Raw genomic sequence first — 14,678 nt, 5'->3', positions numbered from 1 at the left:
TCTGTCTCCTCTTCCTCCAGGGTTTAACCTACCCCACTCATCCTCCTACCTGTCACTACAGGGTACTCACTATGTCCAAGCCCAGGCCCCAAAGCAGGCGCTCACTTCTGTGCGCCATTTAGCTTGTGCTTCTTGCCCCTTAAAATTTCTATCCAGTTAGATCCTCTCTGCTCTTTGTGCTTTGCTAAGTGGCTTTGACCCTGACCCAGTCGCCCATTCTGCCCAGCCTATGGTAGAGCTGGAGTGGGCGCGTTCCCGGTCAAGGATGGTACAGGACGTCTCCTATACCAACAAAGCCATTGTGGAAATACAGGGGCATTTGTCCGCAAGGCCGTCCTCTGGCTAGTCCGACTCTGGGGATCCTGGGGCTCATTCCCATCGTGGCCATCCCGCTAAACAGGCCAGACCACCCTCCCCCAGAAGGGTGTCTTCATCCCCCGTTTTCTCTGCCACCTCCCAGAGAGTCCAACGTGTCCTTGGAAGAGGCATGTTCTGAGGAAAGGTTTTCAGATGCAGACTTTGTCTCTTCTGAGGGCAAGTCTTTAAAACTGTCCTCCATAGTGGACAATCTCATTACAGTGGTTATAGAGACCTTACAGGTTGAGGACCCCGCACCTTCATCGGCCAGGTCCAGTTTTTTCTTCAGACGCTTACCCAAATGTTTCCCCAACCACCAGGATTTTGATTCCTCTTTTTACAAGGAGTGCAATTTTCCTGATAGACGTTTTGCCTTACCAAAATGCTTAGACGTCCTTTACCCATTTGCGGAGGATTTGACTAAGAAGTGGTCGTCCTTGCCTATAGTTGACCCGCCAGTATCCCGCTTGGCAAAACATACCACTTTGGTGATAGCGGATGGGGCTTACTTCTCTAATATCAGGGATAAAAATTTGAATCTTTCGCAAATTCATCCTTTGAAGCAGTAGGCACAGCACTGTGACCGTTTTTTGCCTCTACATGGGTGAGCAAAGTTATGGGAGAATGGGAAAGCAAACTACGTCAGGGTCTCTCCTCGGGGTACCCCTCGGAGGAACTTTCCGATATTGCCCTGCAGCTCTTCCATGCCAGTGCGTATATTTGTATAGCCTCTCTGGACACGGCCAGACTAATGGCCTGCTCGTCAGCCCTTTGGGTGACTATTCACCATACCTTATGGCTCTCCTGCTGGGCAGCAGATAATTCTTCAAAACTGACCTTGACGGCCATCTCCTTTACCGGCAGCAGACTTTTTGCCAAACGCCTGGACGTTATCATTTCTGATGCTACAGGTGGTAAGAGCACTCATTTACCACAGAATAGGGTTCGTTTCAGCAAGTCAAAAAAGTGTAGACCTCTTTCGCCCCTTTCGGAGCTTTTCTAGCCCCAAGTCTGTGCCGGATCAGAAGAGCAAGCCTTCCATCAAACCTTGCCCTTCCTGACGTCCCCGTCAACAGGGCTCCAAGTCCTATACCCCCAAGACCTCTTCTGCATGACGTGCATGACTCCAATCTGGTGGGCAACATCAGTCTTCATCTGTTTCGTTATGTTTGGCTGGCTCACGTCTTGGATGCCTGTGTGAGAGAGGTCATCTCAGAGGGTTACAAACTGGAATTCAGGTCCCCCCTCTGTCCTTATTTATTTATTTAATTTTTTCGCTAGTCTCTCCCTCCGCCGCAAATTTCTTTTTTCAGGCTATCCACACACTTCTGCATCAGGGAGTGATCGCCCCAGTTCCTGCACAAGACTGTTTTCACGGGTTCTACTCCAATCTCTTTGAGGTCCCCAAAAGAGGGGATGTTCCGCCCCATTCTGGACCTCAAAGCATTCAACCGCTTCCTTCGGCTCTGCCGCTTTCGGATGGAGTCCCTGAGAATCGGTCATTGCGTCCATGCAACTGGGGGAGGACCTGTCCTTGATGGACATCAAGGACGACTATCTCCATGTCCCCATCTGCGTCAGTCACCAAAAATTTCTCTGGTTCGCAGTGGGTCACTTCCGCTACCAGTTTGTGGCCCTCCTGTTCAGCCTGGCCACAGCTCCCAGAGTCTTTTACGAAGATTCTGGTGACTGTCATGGCCCTGCTCCATGCCAGGAGCATAGTGGCGATTCCATACTTGGACGATATCTTGATAAAGGGTCTCTCATTTCAGGCAAAGGCGGACAGCCTACACATAGTCCTGGACACCCTGGAACACTTCAGATGGATCCTGAACCGGCCAAAGTCATGCCTTTATCCATCTCAGTGGCTAACCTTTCTGGGCATGTTACTTGACACCTTTCAGACCAAGGTACTCTTGCCCCCGGAGACGCTATCCACTCTGTCTTCAGATTCTCCCCTTGTTGCGGCCCCATCCTCTTCCTATTCGTCACTGCATGCAGGTTCTGAGTCACATGGTCTCTGCCTTCGAAGCAGTTCCCTATGCTTAGTTCCATACCAGGACTCTTCAGCGAGCCATTCTAACCAATTGGGACTGTTCACCAGCCTCCCTGGATCGGCTCATGCTTCTCCCTGCCCCGACCCGCCAGGCCCCTTTAGGTGGTGGTTGGTTTCACCGATGTTGACGTTGGGCCGTTCTTTCCTTCCCCTCCGCTGGATCGTGCTGACAATGGACTCAAGCCTCCGTGGTTGGGGGAGAGGGGGGGAAAGTGTTGGAAAATCTATCCGGTCAAGGCGTGTGAGGAGCGATCCCTCCCAATCAACATTCTGGAATTGAGAGCGATTAGTCTCTCTCTCTCTCTCTCTCTCTCTCTGCTTCGTTGGACCGACCATCTCCAGGGACATCCAGATCGAGTTTAGTCTGACAACCCCACGGCTGTGGCGTACCTCAATCACCAGGACGGCACCCGGAGGCCGGCATCCATGGCGGAAACAGCACTGATTCTCAGCTGGATGGAGAGCCATGTTCCGGCGCTGTCGGCAGTTCACCTCCCCGGCATCGACAACTGGATTGTGGACTTCCTCAGCCTGGAGCGTCTCGATCCCGGCGAATGGACTCTTCACCCACTAGTTTTTCTAGCCATCTGCAAGCGATGGGGTCGGCCGGACGTGGATCTCATGGCCTCCTGCTTCAACCACAAGCTCAAGAACTTTGTTGTGCGGTCCATGGATCCCATAGCCCTGGCGTACAATGCCCTCGTTATTCCATGGAGTCAGTTAACGTTTCATTACGTGTTCCCTCCTCTTCCCCTCATTCCACATCTCCTGGAAAATCAGGTCCGAAGGTCTGCCTGTCATACTCGTGGCCCCCGATTGGCAATGCCGAGTTTGGCACGCATCTCTAGTCGCCCTCCTCGCAGGTGAACCCTGGCGTCTTACCCTTCGGAAGGACCTCTTGTCGCAGGGACCTATCTTCCACCCGAATTTAGGGTTTCTACATTTAACGGCATGGCTGTTGAAGCCGCCATACTAAAGGCTCGGGGTTTCTCGGATGCTGTTGTCCAGACCATGATTCGTGCCAGAAAGCCGTCGTCCTCTCAAATCTACCACCGGACCTGGAAGTCCTACTTTAGTTGGTGCGAGCATCACCAGCTCCCATTCGTTTCTCGTTGCCGCGACTCTTGTCTTTCCTGCAGTCGGGCATGAACTTGGGGCTGGCTCTCGGCTCCCTCAATTGGCGAGTTTCAGCTCTTTCCATTCTTTTTCAGCGGAACTTGGCTTCTCTTTCTGTGGTTCGGACCTTTCTGCAGGGGGTTGCGCATGCTGCGCCCCCTTTCAGTCCGTTGAATTCTTGGGATCTTAATCTAGTGCTCAGCACTCTACAGTCTTCACCATTTGGGCCTTTGCAGTAAGTGTTGCTTCGCTTCCTGTCCTACAAGGTGGCCTTTTTGGTGACAATCACTTCCAACCGTAGGGTGTATGAACTCGCTGCTCTTTCCTGACAGTCGCCCTTCCTAATCCTCCATCAGGACAAAGTAGTCTTCGCCCTGTTCAGTACGTCCTTCCGAAGGTTGTGTTGGCATTCCATCGCAATAAATAGATCATCCTACCTTCCTTTTTGTCCTGCCCTGTCTCATCCTCGTGAGCAGTCACTCCACACTCTGGATTTGGTACGAGCCGTTTGCATCTATCTGTCCCAGACGTCCTCTTTCCGACTGACAGATTCCCTGTTCGTCATTCCAGAGGGGCCGAGATGAGTTCTGACTGCGTCTAAAACTTCCATTTCCCGATGGATTTGTTTGGCCATTGTGGAAGCGTACCGCATCAGTGACCGGGCCCCACCCTTCCGGGTTACTGCTCATTCTGCTCCGGCAGTGGGGGCCTTTTGGGAAGTGCATCAAGGGGCTTCGGACCTTCAGGTATCAAAGGCGGCTAGTAATCTGTTTCTCTTCCGTTCATTGGGGGGGGACAGCACCCACCCGTTCTCTCTTTTATAGACCTCTCCTGGACTACATGGTTCTGGGTTTGTACATAGTTTGGTTTTTCAGTTTTTTTTTTTTTCTCTCTTCTCGCACGGCTTTTGCACTAACACTTTTGTGCTTAGTGTGTGCCTCCTAGTGGCAGCAGCTATACCCATGGTCAAGCCTGTCTCTCCCAATGAACGGAAGAGAAACAGATTTTACGGTAAGTACAAAAATCAAGTTTTTGCAGGTCGCACACGGACCCATTCATTTCTATGGGTCTGTGAGTCCATTCCACAAATTATAGAACATGTCCTACTCATGTCAGTTTTGCAGTCAATAATAGTCATTTGCAGTAATGGGAGTGAGAAAAATGCAGATTGAACATGGAAGGTATCCATATTTTATTTATCTGTGCTTTGAGGACAGCAATACAGACACTGTCATATGCATGGGCCCAATGAAAATTGTGGATTTTTTTTTACAAATCCAAAAAGTCACGAAGGAAAGACACCTTATGACTGTTATACAAATCACTCTGGCCATTTTTTTATATTGCTTTATTTCATTAATCACTCGATCTTTTCCCATAGGAATGCACGGAGGCATTTGGCTTTGATATTGCTGTTTAAGTTTTTTTATTAAATATTTTTGAGCAATTTTACAGTCTGCATCTTCGATATTATAGTTAGCAGTTGCCTACATGCACACAGCAGTACTGTAACCACTCATGTGCCACCATAAGGTGCTTTTAATACAGAGCTGTATTATAGAGATCTTCTCCCCGAGAAGCAATACGTCTAGGCCAGGGATCAGCAACCTCTGGCACTCCAGCTGTTCTGAAACTACAACTCCCAGAATCCTCCTTTCACTTCTATGGGAGTTACAAGAACAGTGGAGTAAGTGTGCATGATAGGAGTTGTAATTTTACGGAAGCTGGAGTGCCAGAGGTTGCTGATCCCTGGTATAGGCCATTATAGATCCCGAATACAAAATCTGACTAAGGCTACTTTCACACTTGCGGTAGCCTTTTCCGGCGGGGGAACAGCCTGCAGGGTCTGTGCTACTGGAAGTCCGCTCCGGCCTCATTTACTATAATGAGGGTGGGCTGGAAGTCCGGCCGCAGCACGGCATGTTTGCCAGACAAAAACAGCAGCGTGCTGTTGTAGTTTTATTCCGGCCTCCTCTCAGCATGTTTGCCATGCTGCAGCCGGACCTCCGGCCTGCCCCCATTAAAGTGCCAGGGGCCGGAGGAGACTTCCAGCGGCACGGTGGACTTGTCGAAGCACAAATCCGGCAGGCTGTTCCCCCACCAGAACAGCCTGCCGGAAAAGGCTACTGCAAGTGTGAAAGTAGCCTAAGGTGCTCTTATGATACAGTTTTTATTTGGGCTCCCAATTAGGTTATTTTGCTGGTTAAGTGTTTAGCCTGTTTGAAGTACACTTGTAATACAGAATTTATGCTTACATCAGAGAAATTAACTCGCAGTAAAACTTAGATAATGTTACTATTGGTTGGATATGCATCAGACCGTTTTTAACTGCAAAGCAAACGGGAAATTAAGCAAGATAACTACCGTATTTCTAGCCCTATAAGACGCATCGGCCCATAAGACGCACCTAGGTTTTTGAGGCGGAAAATAAGAAAAAAATATTTTTAAACGAAAGGTGTGCTTTTGGTGGGTTCTGAACTGTTATGGGGGATCTGTGGCTGACACTGTTATGGGGGCATCTGTGGATGGCACTCTTATGCTATGTGTCATCCACAGATCCGCCCCATAAGTGTCCCTGTGTAGTGTGAATGACCCCCAATACAGAGGGTGGAGGCCGGCATAAAGTGGGCGGAGCAGGTGCATGATGTTGTGAGTTACGCTGCCAGTGACCGCCCGCCCGGCCTCCTGCCTGATACAGACGTTAGTAAGTGAAGATTAATGGATTGTATTGAAGATTATAGTTAAACAATGCCTACAGTTATAGATGGGATTACTACAGTGAGCGGGGCCCGGTGCAATAGAATACAGTGACTGCACTGGGTCCCGCGGCTATTCAAAACTAGATGCCAGCCCCTCCTCCCTCCCCACTGATGCACCCGCCGACCTCGCTGTGCAGCATGCGGTCGGCGGTGTATCAGTGTAAACTGCAGCATTCACCCCATAAGACGCACTGCCATTTCCCCCACACTTTTGAGGGGGGGGAAATGCATCTTATAGGGCAAAAAATACGGTAGTTAGTAGGCTGCCATAATACAAGAGTATGATACCAGTGATTTACTTATATAGGCCTCTCACTGATTGGGTTATTACACAATAATGTTTTCATAGGCTATCCGCCTTTATGTTTGCTGTGTTTATGGTTCAATTTGTGTTTATTGAAAACCATGGTGAACAAAAGACATATCAAATCACCTGTTAATAGCGGTTTCAAATACAGTAGATCATGTCGACATGAATCTTTAAATAATCAATCTAAAGATGGACGGTGGTAAGAGGGGAGACAAGACAGGAGGACAGAAAGGAGGAATGGGAATGGGAATGGGAAGGGAAGGGAAAGGAGAGGAGAGGAGAGGAGGGGAGTATACTTGTAATCCTTATAAGATTTTGAAATACAATAGAGCTAATATAATACATTAAGTCAATGTACCAGACGTCAACCAACCCGATGCCCGGAACTGGTACCAGGCTTCCCACTGTCTAGAGTGCACAGCACCAGTGCCCTGGTCTTCAGCACCCAATTCCTCGAGTCGTGCTAGGCAATCTAGAGCCTTCACCCATGTAATTCTAAGAGGGCTGTCCGTTGAGCGCCATGCCCGAGGTATGATTTGGCACATTGCTATAATAAAGAATCTAAGTGCATTTTTTAACCAATTTGATTCTACCTGGGTAAGCTGAAAGGAGGGCTAACTGGGGGGGATGGAGAGGTATGGGTCCTATAGAGATGATCATGGAGTGTGAATATATCTCGCCATAGGGGAGCAATTCCTGGACACTCCCACCAAATGTGTAGCATGGTGCCTCTAGATCTCAGGCACCTCCAACACGTGTCTGGTACGGAAGGGTAAAACTGGTGGAGCCTAACCGGGGTCCTATACCATCCAGTCCAGATCTTATAATTGAGTTCTTGTATCTTACAGGATATTGAGGACTTATGAGTGAATAATATAGATCTCTTCCACTGGTCAGACGTGAGGGAACATCCCATATCAGTCTCCCAGGATTGCATAATTTTCCTAACCGGAGCAGGGAACTCCTCCGTGTCATCCCCGATCTCTCCCGAATTCAGTATGGCATATATGAGAGATATAGGATGCCCAGGCGCAGAGGTAGCTAGACATATTTTCTCAAATTCAGATAGAGAGGATTGGAGTTGCGGGCCGGGTGCCAGAGACCTAGTGAAATTGCGTAATTGGAGGTAGTGGAACCAACGTCCGGGTGAGTCGGGAATGAGGTGCCCTAAGTCTTTGAGATCCAATAACCCCCTGGTGGAATATATGTCCTTGACCCTAACCTAGGGCATGGCTTGTGACCCGAAAGATGGTAGGGCCGAGAGCGTGGATGGTAGTGATGGATGTCCAGATAGGTTTGTGAGTGGGCCAGGAATCGTGGCTAATTGAACCTTAGAAGCGAACCCAATCCAAATATCCACTATGGCGGATAGAAAAGGTGATAGCTTTTGGATGGATAACTGGGCCAAGGCGGTTTTCGGGAACCAGAAGACGCCTGGAATTAGGCCTGGGGCCAAGGCGTGTTCTAATTTGACCCATAATTTCCTTTCAAGATTGTGTGTGAGGTCAATTATGCAATTGGCGACCGCCGCTCTGTAATATGATAGGAAGTTTGGTAAACCCGTGCCTCCTTGGGTCTTTGATCTAATCATTAAGTTGTAGTTTAGTCTGGCCCTGGAACTACCCCATCCAAAACGAGACGCTAGTCGGGTAAAATAAGAAAAGGGAACCCGACATGGGATCGTCTGAAATAGATAGAGGAGCCTGGGCAGGATGTCCATTTTCAAGGTATTTATTCTACCAAACCAGGAGACATTTAGGTTCGACCAGAATCGAAGGTTAACTTCAATGGTATTGAGTAAGGGCAGATAGTTGAGCTTGAACAAGTGGGAAGGATCTGGTGAAATATACGTTCCCAGGTGTTTAAGTGTATTTGGTGACCATCTAAATGAAAATGACTCCTTGAGGGTGGTGACATCTCTGGGGGAAAGGGTGATATTTAGAAGTTCAGATTTTTGAACGTTAACTTTAAAATTGGATAATGATCCAAAAATCTGAAATTCCTTCAGCACCGAAGGGAGTCCAATTCTAGGCGATGTTAGGTTGTTTGCTGTGTTTAAAGGGAACCTGTCACAATGAACATGGTGTCTGAGCTGTAGGCAGCATGTTATAGAGCAAGAGGAGCTGAGCAGATTGATGTATGGTTTTATGGGAAAAGATTCAGTAAAATTTGTTATTTATTCATTTACATTTCTGCTAATTTTGGGCTTTGAAGTCAAGGAGGCGGAGCTATCAGTGATTGACCGCTCCCTCTGTTTACACAGTCATAGAGGGCAGGCTGTCGATCTGATAGCTCCGCCTCCTGGACTTCAAACCGCAGAATTAGTAGGAATTTAGATGAATAAATTACTAGTTATACAGAATATTTTCACACAACTTTATCAGTCTGCTCAGCTCCTCCTGCTCTATAACATGTTGCCTGCAGCTCAGACACCATGTTCCATGTGACAGGTTCACTTTAAGCACCACCAATCTCTGATATATAGGGTAGCTCCATACTGGTTTGTAAATAGCATTGTGATTCTTTTTCTTCTGCATCCCCAACCGGTTGAAAAGTGAAGATAAGAGATTTGGGCAGTCCAGTTACATATGGTACCAGAATCCTTTCTTGAAGATCAACTCTACTGGAAAGGCATCTGGAAGTGTAAGATAACTTAGGCAATCACATTGCCTGCGTCCACTATCACATTAAGGCCGGGTTCACCCATGTCTGATTAAGGGCTCATGCACCTGAACGCAAGTGTTCTGTGCCTGTATTGTGGACTGCAAATGGCGGGTCCGCAATAAAGGTGTACTGGACGTGTGCACTCCCTGCCGCGGATGTGGACCCATTGATCTTTGGCCGTATCTTGCAGATTGCAGACCCGTTCAAGTCAGTGGGTCGCAGGACGGAGTGCACGTGGCTGGTGCCCGTGTACAGAGCCCTTACGTTCGTGTGCATGAGTCCTAACTGATTTTTCTTGCAACAAATCTGCAGCACTGTACAGTGCCAGCAAAGGAATGCGCTTTTAGCAGTTCTCTCGAACACGCGGCAGAAAAAAAAAATCTGTGGCAGAAATTAATCTGTGCTGTGGATTTTAATTCTACAGCATATCAATTTATAACATGGATTTCATTGCAGATTTAACTCCTTCCAATGCAAAGAATGAAATCTGCATCCAACCGGCAACATTTTAGACACAAAATCGGTGACAAAAAACTGACCAGTGCAGTTTTTGCCGTAAAAGTAATATATATATTTTATTATTATTATTATTTTTATTTATTTATTTATTTTATTTTTTTAAAAGCCTGTTCCACTATTTGACATAAGTGGCATTACATCTCTTAAATAATAAATAAAAATAAAAAGCTGCACTTCCTCTATCTATACAATATGATTTCACTGGGGCAGGGTGTACTGTATATGCCTACGAGGTAATTGTGTCATTGCCTCTTACATTGTACATGCCTTAACAAATAAAACCTTAGCCGCCTGGCTCTAATTTAGTGAGAAGAAGCCCATCACGTGATGCATCCCTTCACTTCTTTCTCTTCTGAAGAGGTGCCCGCTGTGTTCTGCCCCCTCTGTGCCATGCTTGCTTGTGTTTTGACTTATTCTGGTCTAATGGTTTGCACAACCAACCTTGTAAATAAACTTGACATTCTGTCACATACAGTGGGGGAAATAATTATTTGACCCCTCACTGATTTTGTAAGTTTGTCCAATGACAAAGAAATGAAAAGTCTCAGAACAGTATCATTTCAATGGTAGGTTTATTGTAACAGTGGCAGATAGCACATCAAAAGGAAAATCGAAAAAAAAACTTTAAATAAAAGATAGCAACTGATTTGCATTTCATTGAGTGAAATAAGTATTTGAACCCCTACCAACCATTAAGAGTTCTGGCTCCCACAGAGTGGTTAGACACTTCTACTCAATTAGTCACCCTCATTAAGGACACCTGTCTTAACTAGTCACCTGTATAAAAGACACCTGTCCACAGAATCAATCAATCAAGCAGACTCCAAACTCTCCAACATGGGAAAGACCAAAGAGCTGTCCAAGGATGTCAGAGACAAAATTGTAGACCTGCACAAGGCTGGAATGGGCTACAAAACCATTAGCAAGAAGCTGGGAGAGAAGGTGACAACTGTTGGTGCGATTGTTCGAAAATGGAAGGAGCACAAAATGACCATCAATCGACCTCGCTCTGGGGCTCCACGCAAGATCTCACCTCGTGGGGTGTCAATGGTTCTGAGAAAGGTGAAAAAGCATCCTAGAACTACACGGGAGGAGTTAGTTAATGACCTCAAATTAGCAGGGACCACAGTCACCAAGAAAACCATTGGAAACACATTACACCGCAATGGATTAAAATCCTGCAGGGCTCGCAAGGTCCCCCTGCTCAGGAAGGCACATGTGCAGGCCCGTCTGAAGTTTGCCAATGAACACCTGAATGATTCAGAGAGTGACTGGGAGAAGGTGCTGTGGTCTGATGAGACCAAAATAGAGCTCTTTGGCATTAACTCAACTCGCTGTGTTTGGAGGAAGAAAAATGCTGCCTATGACCCCCAAAACACCGTCCCCACCGTCAAGCATGGGGGTGGAAACATTTTGCTTTGGGGGTGTTTTTCTGCTAAGGGCACAGGACAACTTATTCGCATAAACGGGAAAATGGACGGAGCCATGTATCGTGAAATCCTGAGCGACAACCTCCTTCCCTCTGCCAGGAAACTGAAAATGGGTCGTGGATGGGTGTTCCAGCACGACAATGACCCAAAACATACAGCAAAGGCAACAAAGGAGTGGCTCAAGAAGAAGCACATTAAGGTCATGGAGTGGCCTAGTCAGTCTCCGGACCTTAATCCAATCGAAAACCTATGGAGGGAGCTCAAGCTCAGAGTTGCACAGAGACAGCCTCGAAACCTTAGGGATTTAGAGATGATCTGCAAAGAGGAGTGGACCAACATTCCTCCTAAAATGTGCGCAAACTTGGTCATCAATTACAAGAAACGTTTGACCTCTGTGCTTGCAAACAAGGGTTTTTCCACCAAGTATTAAGTCTTTTTTTGTTAGAGGGTTCAAATACTTATTTCACTCAATGAAATGCAAATCAGTTGCTATCTTTTATTTAAAGTTATTTTTTCGATTTTCCTTTTGATGTGCTATCTGCCACTGTTACAATAAACCTACCATTGAAATGATACTGTTCTGAGACTTTTCATTTCTTTGTCATTGGACAAACTTACAAAATCAGTGAGGGGTCAAATAATTATTTCCCCCACTGTAGCTTCTGCACTCTACTACTTCTTCAGTCAGCGCTTTTTACGTTTATTGTATCGCGTGTTTAGGGCGAGAGCTGTCAGTCATCTGCGGGGAGAACCAGGAGCCCATGAACATGAGCGCTGGAGCTGCTCAGTGGTGATTTCAGCAAAAGGAATGGGTCCAGCAAGTGACCCCGGTGTTCTCATCAGGGTCTCCGTCACCAGTTGTAAAGTATACAGATTAGTGAAGATTACAAAAGAGATAATGACTATTAGGTTGTTAAGCTCTCAAGCTGCCATTCACTAATATCAGCTAACCCACATACTGTATGTCTATGTACACAGACAAGAAATGGCAATAAAAGGGTCACACTGAAGTACTCCGTAGTATTCAGACCACACATGGAGTACTGTGTACAGTTCTGGGCTCCTGTAAACAAGGCAGACATAGCAGAGCTAGAGAGGGTTCAGAGGAGGGCAACTAAAGTAATAACTGGAATGGGGCAACTACAGTACCCTGAAAGATTATCAAAATTAGGGTTATTCACGTTAGAAAAAAGACGACTGAGGGGAGATCTAATTAATATGTATAAATATATCAGGGGTCAGTACAGAGATCTATCCCATCAGCTATTTATCCCCAGGACTGTGACTGTGACGAGGGGACATCCTCTGCGTCTGGAGGAAAGAAGGTTTGTACACAAACATAGAAGAGGATTCTTTACGGTAAGAGCAGTGAGACTATGGAACTCTCTGCCTGAGGAGGTGGTGATGGTGAGTACAATAAAGGAATTCAAGAGGGGCCTGGATGTGTTTCTAGAGCGTAATAATATTACAGGCTATAGCTACTAGAGAGGGGTCGTTGATCCAGGGAGTTATTCTGATTGCCTGATTGGAGTCGGGAAGGAATTTTTTTATTCCCCTAAAGTGGAGAAAATTGGCTTCTACCTCACAGGGTTTTTTGCCTTCCTCTGGATCAACTTGCAGGATAACAGGCCGAACTGGATGGACAAATGTCTTTTTTCGGCCTTATGTACTATGTTACTATGTTACTATGTTATTTAATGAAACCTTTCCATACCAGTTTGTAACATTTTCTGCCCTGCTAGGAGATCATACACATGAGATAGACGCAGGTTGATGGTTGAACAACCCCCGAATGAATGATTGTTCCATAGATGCAGCCATACACGTTATCCCTTATGGCTGTTACAGTTGTTTTAACTAGTAATACATGTCTAACGATACCAGGCGCAGTATGACTGATGACACAGGGAATGTTCCTTCAGGGATTATTGGGCAAAACATTGAAACTTCTTTCCAGGGAACGAGGCTAAACATTTGTTCATTAATTTCCACCTCACAGTGATTTTTCATTTAACCCCTTAAGGACTCAGCCCTATTTCACCTTAAGGACTTGGCCATTTTTTGCAAATCTGACCAGTGTCACTTTAAATGCTGATAACTTTAAAACGCTTTGACTTATCCAGGCCGTTCTGAGATTGTTTTTTCGTCACATATTGTACTTCATGACACTGCTAAAATTGGGTCAAAAAAGTAAATTTTTTTGCATAAAAAAATACCATATTTACCAAAAATTTTGAAAAATTTGCAAATTTCAAAGTTTCAGTTTCTCTACTTCTGTAATACATAGTAATACCCCCAAAAATTTTGATGACTTTACATTCCCCATATGTCTACTTCATGTTTGTAGCATTTTGGGATTGATATTTTATTTTTTGGGGATGTTATAAGGCTTAGAAGTTTAGAAGCAAATCTTGAAATTTTTCAGAAATTTACAAAAACCAAATTTTTAGGGACCACTACAGGTCTGAAGTCACTTTGCGAGGCTTACATAATAGAAACCGCCCAAAAATGACCCCATTCTATAAACTACACCCCTCAAGGTATTCAAAACTGATTTTACAAGCTTTGTTAACCCTTTAAGTATTGCACAAGAGTTATTGGCAAATGGGGATGAAATTTGAGAATTTCATTTTTTTGCCTAATTTTCCATTTTAACCCATTTTTTCCACTAACAAAGCAAGGGTTAACAGCTAAACAAGACTGTATCTTTATTTCCCTGACTCTGCCGTTTACAGAAACACCCCATATGTGGCCGTAAACTACTGTACGGGCACACAGTAGGGCGTAGAGTGAAAGGTGCGCCGTTTGGTTTTTGGAGGGCTGATTTTGCTGGACTGTTTTTTTGACACCATGTCCCATTTGAAGCCCCCTGATGCACCCCTAGAGTAGAAACTCCATAAAAGTGACCCCATCTAAGAAACTACACCCCTCAAGGTATTCAAAACTGATTTTACAAACTTTGTTAACCCTTTAGGTGTTGCACAAGAGTTATTGGCAAATGGGGATGAAATTTGAGAATTTCATTTTTTTGCCTAATTTTCCATTTTAACCCATTTTTTCCACTAACAAAGCAAGGGTTAACAGCCAAACAAGACTGTATCTTTATTGCCCTGACTCTGCCGTTTACAGAAACACCCCATATGTGGCCGTAAACTACTGTACGGCCACACAGCGGGGCGTAGAGTGAAAGGTGCGCCGTATGGTTTTTGGAAGCCAGATTTTGCTGGACTGTTTTTTTGACACCATGTCCCATTTGAAGCCCCCCTGATGCACCCCTAGAGTAGAAACTCCATAAAAGTGACCCCATCTAAGAAACTACACCCCTCAAGGTATTCAAAACTGATTTTACAAACTTTGTTAACCCTTTAGGTGTTGCACAAGATTTAATGGAAAATAGAGATACAATTTCAAAATTTCACTTTTTTGGCAGATTTTCCATTTTAATATTTTTTTTCCAGTAACAAAGC

General features: G+C 45.7%; 1 long non-coding RNA gene across 1 annotated transcript in view; it reads left to right on the top strand.

Moving 5' to 3' along the window:
- Nucleotides 1–5,124: 5,124 nt before the first annotated feature.
- The window catches only part of LOC120999992, a 29,039-nt gene continuing 19,485 nt past the window's right edge, over nt 5,125–14,678 (top strand). The window contains exons 1-2 of the long non-coding RNA XR_005778716.1: nt 5,125–5,281; nt 7,057–7,058. This is a non-coding gene — a long non-coding RNA (uncharacterized LOC120999992). The remainder of the gene's footprint in view (nt 5,282–7,056; nt 7,059–14,678) is intronic.

The sequence above is a fragment of the Bufo bufo genome, chromosome 4 (genome assembly GCF_905171765.1).
Source record: "Bufo bufo chromosome 4, aBufBuf1.1, whole genome shotgun sequence".
NCBI classification, from domain to species: Eukaryota; Metazoa; Chordata; class Amphibia; order Anura; family Bufonidae; genus Bufo; species Bufo bufo.
Note: the sequence above shows the minus strand (reverse complement) of the source record. Positions and strands in the feature narration are given on the sequence as shown.